The following is a 9,850-nucleotide window of genomic DNA, read 5'->3' on the forward strand; positions in this document are numbered from 1 at the left end:
CACGGCTGGGGCCGAGCTAATTAAGTGCTGCAGCGAACACGCTAGCCGGCCCCCGAGGCCCAGCTCTCCCACCGCACTCGGCTAATTAAGCAAATGAGGCTAACCTTGGCCAAATAGGCTAAGGTACCGCTGTTATCTGCGAGCCAACTGTCAGACTGTTAGCTACTACGCTGCAAAACAATAAGGGACTTTCCATTCACTACTATTATCAATAAAACCATTATGTAACGACTGCAAATTAAAATAATAAAAACTTTATGCCACTTTAAGGTCAGAAAAATAAACAAATACAAAACTTCAAAAAAACAAAAAAACAAAAGCTATTAAACCCAGTCGACCTTCTAGCACAGGTTTACCAATAATTACCTAAGACTCCTATTTAAATATGATTAAGAGCTGCTCTACGCTTGGATACAGAACGCTAAAGCTAATATTTGTGCCCTTCCGTTTATATATAGATTGACTGACTGATTGTTTCTTCTAGGCGTCATCATTAAATCATTTGAGGGCTGTTACTTTGAAATTTAAAGTTTTGAGAACTTTCAATAGTTTCGTCCTTATGACACTAACAACAATGAATGGCTTGTAATGTTCAATAAATAAAGCAAATGTTGGCATGGAACCTACCGATCATTTCAAACCCTTTGTGCACCGTTTGCCGGTTTGCATGTTTGTTGATGAGCCATCAAGGATTCAGATTGGAAACCATGGAGATACTGAAATCACATTAAAGATGACGGAAACCCGAGAACCTCCTACCTTCAAAAACTAAGTGGGGCTTGAGAGTGTTTTTAATCCCTTCTTTACAGAGTTAAAAACACAAACATTCACACCTCCAGCAGCGTTTTTCCTCTTTCCCTGTGAAACAATGCTGCTGTTCTTTGGTTGCCAGCAGCAGTTTGTTTCCAGCCTGATGGCTGCCAGCTCCCAGCTCAGACTCACAACCTTTACTGTCACTAAGCCCCCGAGACAATAAAACACACTGGCTTTCAAAATAAGAGTCGACTGGACAGTGCCATAGGGGGAAAAATATATAGGCTCAGAAGTTATTCAACCTCAGATTCTGATGAGTATCATTTTTCTGTGATGCCTCAATTTAAAAGATTTTAAAAATGTAAAGACCTGCACCTGGTGAGAAGAAAGCGTATTGCAAGCAAAAATCATAATAAAGTCCCACATTCCTTGTTCTCTGGTACAAAGCACACTAGCTCAGCTGAGTTTGCTTAGCATGATCCTCTTGCACCTGCAAGCTTGATTCTAAATTTTGGGCATTGGCAAAAAATATAAGTTAGCCGGGTGACAGCCGAAGCGCCAGTTCCAAGGCGTTAATAGTGCGACTTGTTTGCAGCACTGTCCAGGATTCCGCTCCAGAACTCTGTCAGTCAAGGTTTTTCAGCTCTCAGACGTTGATTAAACCTGGGTGAGGAAATTATTGCTATTCAAACAGTAGAGGAGTTTGTCCATTTGTTTGTGTCACTGAGGCTCTTCTAAGTTCTCTAAAAAAAAATTGGCCAAATTAACCAAGATAGAGGGACGCCTACACCAGTGTAGCTACTCAATTCTCTAATCAAAGCAAGAAAGTCTGAGAACCACGGGGCAAGTCACTTTGTGTCGAGGAATTTTGTAGCTCTACGCCGCACGTTCCTCTCCACTTGTCAGTTCTTCAGGTGCAGCCATGCTAACCTCAGCGCCGTTCCATTCCGTGACATAACTGTCGGGAAGTATCGCCTTCCAGCCGTCCTCACCGCTCAAGGACCCTCGCGCCAGGCGTCTGCAGCGAGCGGCTCTTTGGTGAGTCGTCGGCTAACGAGGAAATTACCGCAGCGATCGTTGGCCGTTTCTTTCCAAAGACGCCTTGAACGCGTTCCCAAAGACACGTGTGGAGTCGGAACCCGAGCCAGGACCTCAAGTTCTGATGCGGGAAGGATGGAGGAGGGTAGGGTGAGGTATGGGGGGACTCGGAATGGAACGCGGGATGAGACAGAGAGAAGAGAAGCTCGGGGAGCACAAAGAGCGCTTCAGTTCTCGGTGCAGGCAGCTGGAAGAAGGGAAACCATGACGACAACTCTTCGGGCTGTAGGCGAGCTCAGTTTCTGAGGTTAACCCGACCGATTTAGACTGCGTACTGTGGCAAAGTTTACATATAGGCGCCGATGTAAACATTGTCGTAGGATCTTCCATGAGGCCTCACCGCCAAACTTTCAGGCGTCTCCAATTTAAATTTGACCTAAAAAGAAAAAGCAGCTTGAAAATCAGCACAACTGTGGGTTTATTTTGCCACAGTCTGACCTATTTCTGATATCTCTGACTGACATTTCCACTGGCTTTTATCTAAACCTCAAATTTTGCTTAGTGTCTTACACCCTGTTACCTAAAATATACCACCCTGTTTATTATTCTAACCAGTCTGGATTTGGACTAACATGGTACAACTAAACTTGTCCTTCACTGCACAATAGCGCCCGCTGCATTGGTGTTTTGTTGACTAGTGTCAGTGCTTCCACATGGTCAACTTCCACAACCCTCGACGGTGCCAAGTCTGGCACGCCATTAACCCAGATATCCGCCTACTTCCTCTCACGCGTGATAGGAACACGGCAACGGTGCACAGCGGGTCTGAGCAGGAAGGAATGTGCCCTAAATCCAGCAAAACACAGGAGGAAAAGATGGTTTATATCTTCGTACAGTTGGGAAGATTTACTGTGTAACATCATTTTAACAAAAAAGGCTCTGCAGATAAATCGGGACGTGTATAAATAAAAGTAAACAAAACCCAGGAGAGTTTTTTCCAGTGGAGAAGCGACGGACCTGGACCCACTTATCAGGCAGAGCTCCATCCATCACAGTGGGAGTCCGGCACATCCAACGGTTCCTCCTCCCCTTTTATCGCCTTCGACCGCAGCCAACAATGTTTTATCATGGTTTCAATGACAGGGAAGTGCAAGTCTAATCCGCAAACACTGCCTCCTTGATGCCTATTGCCTGCTAACCCAGGAATTAGGCACAAAAAAAATGACAGATTTAAAAAGGCCGAGGAAATTTGGATCGCCTGGCTATTTCTTGGGTAAAATCTGACAGGACGTAGCAGCAACTTTATTCAATTTTCAGGTCTGGCAATATTCAAACAAATATTGAGAAAAAAACGCATTGTGCAAGATTTTTCTTTTTCTTTTTCCTAATTAAATCGTATAAAAGTGAACCATTTAAGACGCCGGTAAATAGGTTAAAAATGGCCCCTTTATTCGTTGTGCCGCGGCCAATGTTTATGGCACTCTGGGGCCGCCGGAGTTCGTTTCTACAACTTCATTGTTAGCAGATGTTGGATTCTGCTCGCCAGAGACGGAATCACGTACGCGACTTGCTGTTCGAGCACATCGCCACAGCTTTGACGCAAGGGGACAGTCTCGGAACGCTTGTCCAAGCTAGCCTCCATTCCGCCAGCACGAGACACTCCTCCTCCGACACTTTGAGGTTTTAAACCATCACCACTTGACAACAATCGGTTATCAGGGAGCAAAGCAAAGCGTCGGGCAACTTTTATCAGTTAAATCCAACAGCGATTTGATCGCATTTAATCAAAAACGCAAATCAAATAAGTCGAGAGACTCCCTGGCTGAAATTCCGACTTTGAATTCTCCACGGTGCATGTTGAAAAACTCCAATCTCAAACAACTTTCAACTGGTCAGAAAGTGTCTGGGCCAATGGTCAGGAAGAAGCAGAGCCACAGCCCAGCAGCCCTACATCAGGAAACATCACCAGAGCCTCCGTCAAGGCTGAGGTGAGCAGCGTCAGAAGATGAATCCGAGCGAGACTGAAGCCCCTTCACCTTCCATAAAATCCTCTCTTGTGATCCCAAATCCTTGGCAACATCAACAGTAGAACCACAAAAAAAGAAGAAGAAGAAAAAACCCCTCTGGATTTCAGCACATTTCGCCTGATTAAACTCGCCGTTTGCTGCTCGTCCCGCCGTTGGCTCGAGGAGCCGGTGGACCAACATCAAAGGCTCCTGAAACCTGACGACACGCTCGGCGGACGGACTCATCCAAAGCTCACATTAGCAACTTTTTTTTTTTTTGAAAAGCCCTTTTTCTGCGCCTGTGATTTTGGAAAGTGTTTGCAGATGTTGCCCGTGCGGCCCAGCGCCACCGTGTCAGCTCCCCCACTTGGAACGTCTCGGCTTTGGACGGCACGAAGAAGAAGAAGAAGAAGAAGAAGAGGGGGAATTATTTTCCATGCCAATTTACATGGGGAAACAAGTTGACACCAACTGATCCTGATATTCAGATGGCTCGGGAATCTTTAGCAGCCAAGATTAGGCCAATTTTTGAACTCCACTTTAATTCTCTGCAAAATCTGGACAAATGAAGTTATAAACCCCCCACTCACCACTCCCAATCCCCCAAAAAAGTCTTCAGAGCTCTGACAGTTTGTGGGGTGAGAGGATTTTCTGTAAATAAAATCTGCTGAGCTGATTCAGATGTTTTGACATGAAAAGTGAGCCGCAGACGTTCCTGCTGGATGGAGTTTGACGGGTGGGGATAAATTATTTGACTCCGTGGAGGTGGGGGGTTGGGGAGAGAGTCAGAGACTCAGCTAACTGTAAACACAGGGTTCTGATGGTCTGAAATATGGTATGTTGTTTTGGGGAAAAAGCTTCACAAATTATGCGATAACATCACATATTGAGGTTGTGTGATTTTCTGGCTCCAATTTCGAAGATCCGAAAGACGCACATTGTCACATACCAGATCCGAAAAAAGTTTCAGGCAACCAAGAGCGGGTTACACATTGCTGGAAACATCACAATGGAAGGAAAAGGAATATGCAGGATAAAAAAAATAGGTATTTGATTCAGAATCATATTGAAATTTCCAAGCAGGTCCCGGCACATTGCTGGTAGGAATCCGATGGCGCCTAAAGCTGAGAGAGAGAAAAAAAAAAATTGTCTCACGTGATTCTCCAGAACGAGAAACCATAATTCCCCCGGCGCCAGATCATGATCACCATGACTTGTGAACGGAAGGGCCGAACCCCCCAGCCAGAGGGGATATAACACCTTAATTACGACTGACTGTGAACTCGGTAATGAACGCTCCTGACAGCCGTCGGCCTTCCAGGCGTTGCCGGCAGCTGCTGCTGACACCAGGCGCCGGGCCACCCGATCCTCTGGCAGCCTGCCGTTTTCCAGCAGGTGAAACTCAACCTGCCTCCATTAGAGGGGAGAAAATGAAAAAAAAGAACCCACCCACGAAACGCTTTGCTGCCTCGTCGTGGAACTTTTGTTTTCTTACTCCTTTCATTGTGAATTGTTACGCAACAGCAACTGGCCGCCCCTCTTTATCCCCCGTACAGGAAGGACCGCGAGTCTGAGGCTTGGGACAATCAGAGAGGGGCGCTTGTTCTTGCCGACGACTGGGTTTCCCATTAGAGCGCTGCACAGCCAAGTACCGGGAACCTTTCAGACTTTCTCCAGGAGGCACCTGCATAACTGAAGACCAACCAAGGGTCGTTTGCCTAAAAGTTAAGTGTGTAATAGTTGGAGATTTCGAGAGGAAACAGTGACATCATGTGGTTACATTTTAGAAACACACAGTGTCTTTCACTTTCACTCCCCCTCCCCCTCTCCATCCGAGTTTGCCAGTGAAGCACAGTGTCCTGCGCACACGAACCTGGATACTTTGTCCACCTTTTTCATCGTTGGTTTATTCGAGGAGAGTTCAACTGAATAAACCAACCTAAATATGAAACGGGCTGGATTGTCCACACCATGCTTCCTTAGAAATATGATGGTGCTAGATAACAACTAACCAGGGTTGTCAGCGTTAATCGCGGTTAGTTAAATACAATCCATAATGCGTACATTTTTTTAAACTGCATTTCAAAGGTAAGGCCGGGTTCATACTGGAAAGTGGAAGCACCGCTTCCTTTTGGCGACCTTATTAACCGATGGTGTCGATCAGACCAGGCGTGAAGTGGCGCGCACCTCCAAGGCCGGCTAGCGCCCCGGCTTTTGCCGTATTTTGACGATCCGCATCAGGCTGGACAGGAAGTCACTCAAAGAAACACAAAAGAATCCAGTAAGTCTTCAAAATAAAAGCAATTCTCAAGATAAAATACTGCGATTGACAAATGCAATCCTATTTGTGTACTTTATATTTGTCAGTATCCAAACGTGCGAGAGTGCGAGAGAGATAAAAACAGACAAACAAACACACACATGCACACGAAAGATAGCAACAGGGTGGTCCAGGCTGGGGTAAGGGTGGGGTTTTGGATGTCTAAACACAAACACACAAACAAACAGGGACAGCGCGAGAGAGAGGCAAAGAGGAGTTGTTGTCAAGTCAAGATGGACAATGTGAAATTGATCCGCGTCCTCAAAGGATAAAGAGGTGGGGCCAACACAGGAAGCTACCTGTTTTTTCTAGGTTTATTCTTTGAAGCGCCTTCTAATCCTGATGAGTTACATAACCACTACCCACAATGCACCGCTCACACCAGAGCAAACCCTCAGCCAAGACTTGTGTCTTGAAAAACGTAAGGGGAAAATCGCGAAACAAAATTCAAAAACAGTAAATTAGAGCTACGAAAAACAATAGAAAAGGAAAAATAATTAAGAGACTTGTTGATATCTTTAGACTCAGCTGGACGTCACGCTGCATTCTTCCACTGATGGCTTCCACATGATGCCGCTGTTCTTGATCATAGACCTGTACACAGTCATTCAGCGCGGCAGCAGCAAAACCCACACACACACACACACACACACACACACACACACACACACACACACACACACACAATCAGCGATTATGTAACAGCGCTTCTGCCTCCCATCACTTCCTGGAGGCATTGCGCCCATCGGGGTCGATAAGGATGATTGATCGAGCCACGATCTGGCTCGATCAATGAAAGCAAAGCGTTGCAGTTCAAAGGAGGCAGAGTCTGGATGTGACCAAAGTCACCCCCCCGAAATCTACTTCACTCCCAACCCCGGGGGCTGCTTCTGTTTTGTCGTCCGGCTCCACTCTGTCTCCAAATTAAAAGCGTGGAGAGGACAGGATCCTGTTTTTATAACTTCCTCGCTAGAGGTTTCTTAGACCCGTTGACTCAATAAGATGTCAAACAAGGAAAGTGAAAAAGGTGGAAGCAGGCCGAACGACCTTGTGTTGCCTTCGCAGATCCACCAGGAAGATTCAGCGTTAAGAATGATTATTTTTAATGGCTTAACTGGACTGCTGAGATTTAAAGGTCCAGGTCTTAGTCCGATTTATGATTTTTACACTGGTAAAAGCTTAATATACTGCCCAGAAATGTGATAATAAAAGTGTTTACTCGCAGAATAATAAAAGTAATTTGGCATAGGATGCCTCTTATTTTTACATCCATCACGACAGCATGTTTCGTATTTAGGGTGAACACGTTTGTGTGCGCAGGCTACCGTAGTTCACTGGCAACCTCGGGTGAGGGGGTGAGAGGGTGAGCGCTGCAATCTAAAATGTAACCACTCGATGTCGCTGTTTCTTCTCAAAATCTCCAAATATTACACACGTTACCTACTTAACCGTTATAGTCCTAACTCCTGTAGCCTCATAGTGGAGATAATGCCGGACCAATCGGTGGCCTTTAAGGAGAGAAATGCTTGGTTTCAACGAGAGAGAATTGCTTGGAAACAAAGGGGCCGAGGCAGCGTGGACGCAACATTTTCTCGTTAAGCCTCGCAGATGTTGACTTTGCGGCCCTGCCTCCATAATTCTCTCACCAAAAAAACTTACACAAAACCTCTCCAAATGTTTCCTCCGGGCTCTTTCCCTCGCCAGAACGTGTGCAGCAGAGGAGAAAATGAGTGTCCGTGCCGTATTTGTGTGATTCACTTTGCGGCTTTTACAGTCCCACCGTCTCCACCGGGGCCAAGCGTGCAGGAGATGTCACTTCCTGCATGACCTGAACTGGAATCTGAGTATGTGTGTGTGTGTGTGTGTGTGTGTGTGTGTGTGTGTGTGTGTGTGTGTGTGTGCGCGTGAGTGAGTTAGTGTGTTTGGCCACTCGATTGGTGGGGATTCCCAGTTTGACTCAGGAAAAAAAAAAGGAATAAGAACCGCTGAACCAAAGAACCATGACTGTTTTCTTCCATGAACAGGAACATAAAGTGCTTGATTTGTGAGATGGAGGAACTGAGAAAACACCACAAGCAAACATTAAATCACTGCGAATACGTAACACTGGCAAGTGGGAATTTTTTTCACTTTTCATGTTGTTGCAAAATAATTCAATGAGCAAGGGAAGGGGCACCCTCTGTGGCGTGAATGGGTAATTGCAACTACCCCATGGAAAACACCTCTGCCTTCAAAAAAAGGTGCACATGAGTTTTCTTAAATTTTGATTCGTAATCCTCTCACAGTGCAGAGACCAAGTGGCATCACTTCCGTCATGTCGGCAGTGTTTCCCTCAATGTTAACAAAGATAAAAAGAAACACTAGGTGACTGTTATTACCAGGACCTCTGGTTTAGGATGTGGAATTCCCATAGAAAGCCAGAAGATGATAGATTTTTGAGTTCAAATCGAAAAATGGGCTGACAACATTGTTCTTTGCACCATTTCTTGTGCTTCACTCGATAAGAACGAAGAGCCTCAGACTGGAGGAAACAAAGGAGGAACACAAAGTGCAGCAGTGCAGCGTCCAAAACATGCAGCAAGTTTGTTTTCCTTCCAAAACAAAATCCAAAGTCATGGGGAAAAAAAAACAAAATAGACAAACGGAGGAATAGGAGGAGGTTGGAGGTTTTCACACGTTCTAACACGAAGCAGCAGCTGAAAGTTTCAAAACTGAAACAAACTTTCCAAGCAGCACCACTGGGTGGAAACACCATCTCGGTCGCTGTGGAAACAAACACTGGCTGGACGGTTAAAATCTTTTTATGCTCGGGCACAAACCCAGGGGGAAGACCGCCACCAGCGGATGGACCTAAACTGAAACCATCTCTCGAGTCTGGAGCTGATCTGAAGCAGACGATGAGTGGTCTGCTGCCTGACGGCCTCAAACGCCACACACAACCATCGATCCAACACGTTGGAGCGCCCGGTCTTCCCCCGGAAAAAGCCTTGCCCGCCCTCGACATTACACAACTGCACGGCTCCCATCCGAGTCGACGCGTCACGTCTTCCAACATTCCAACATTCCTCCTCCGGCAGGCGATGACAGCAGCGCCGTCTCATCACTCCATTACTTTTTATGAAATCAGTTTGACGATTGATGTAAAGCAAAAACTGTCAACACGCGCCGCGGGGGTCACACACACGCACATACACGCACACAAACACACACAAACAGAGTTTTTACGAGGCGATTACATAACAACAAACTGATTACAGAGGAGGATAAATACAACTTGTCAACTTTAATATCCATGAATCAATATGTTTTGTGAAGAAATCAAATAATTTGTAAATAATAATAACAATAATAATAATTTGCTGTTCTGAATTTTAAAATATAATTAAAAAATGATTTTCCATTTCAGTCTGTACACAACATTGACCTCAGGACCTTTGCATTTTCAGCACCACCCAAAGATGAACTAACTCTTGTTTGAACTCCTGCCGTCTATTCAGCCCTTGTTTGCAAACACATCTGTTGTCATCAGGTCGTCACCGCCACCGAGTCCTAATGCCACAGGGGAGCCGCACTTTGTGTTTGTCGAACGCGGTCATGTCTGTCGGACAGCCGAACGTTTTCCCAGAATGTCAAACAAGAAGTGGAAACAGTATAAATTCTAGGAAGGAGTCAACTCTGTGCATGTTTCTGCAGGCCACTGGCTGGACTTTGATACCCAGCATGCAGTTCAGAA

This window comes from Nelusetta ayraudi, unplaced genomic scaffold (assembly GCF_046127955.1).
Source record: "Nelusetta ayraudi isolate G7.1 ecotype Tasmania unplaced genomic scaffold, CSIRO-AGI_Nayr_v1 ptg000006l, whole genome shotgun sequence".
NCBI classification, from domain to species: domain Eukaryota; kingdom Metazoa; phylum Chordata; class Actinopteri; order Tetraodontiformes; family Monacanthidae; genus Nelusetta; species Nelusetta ayraudi.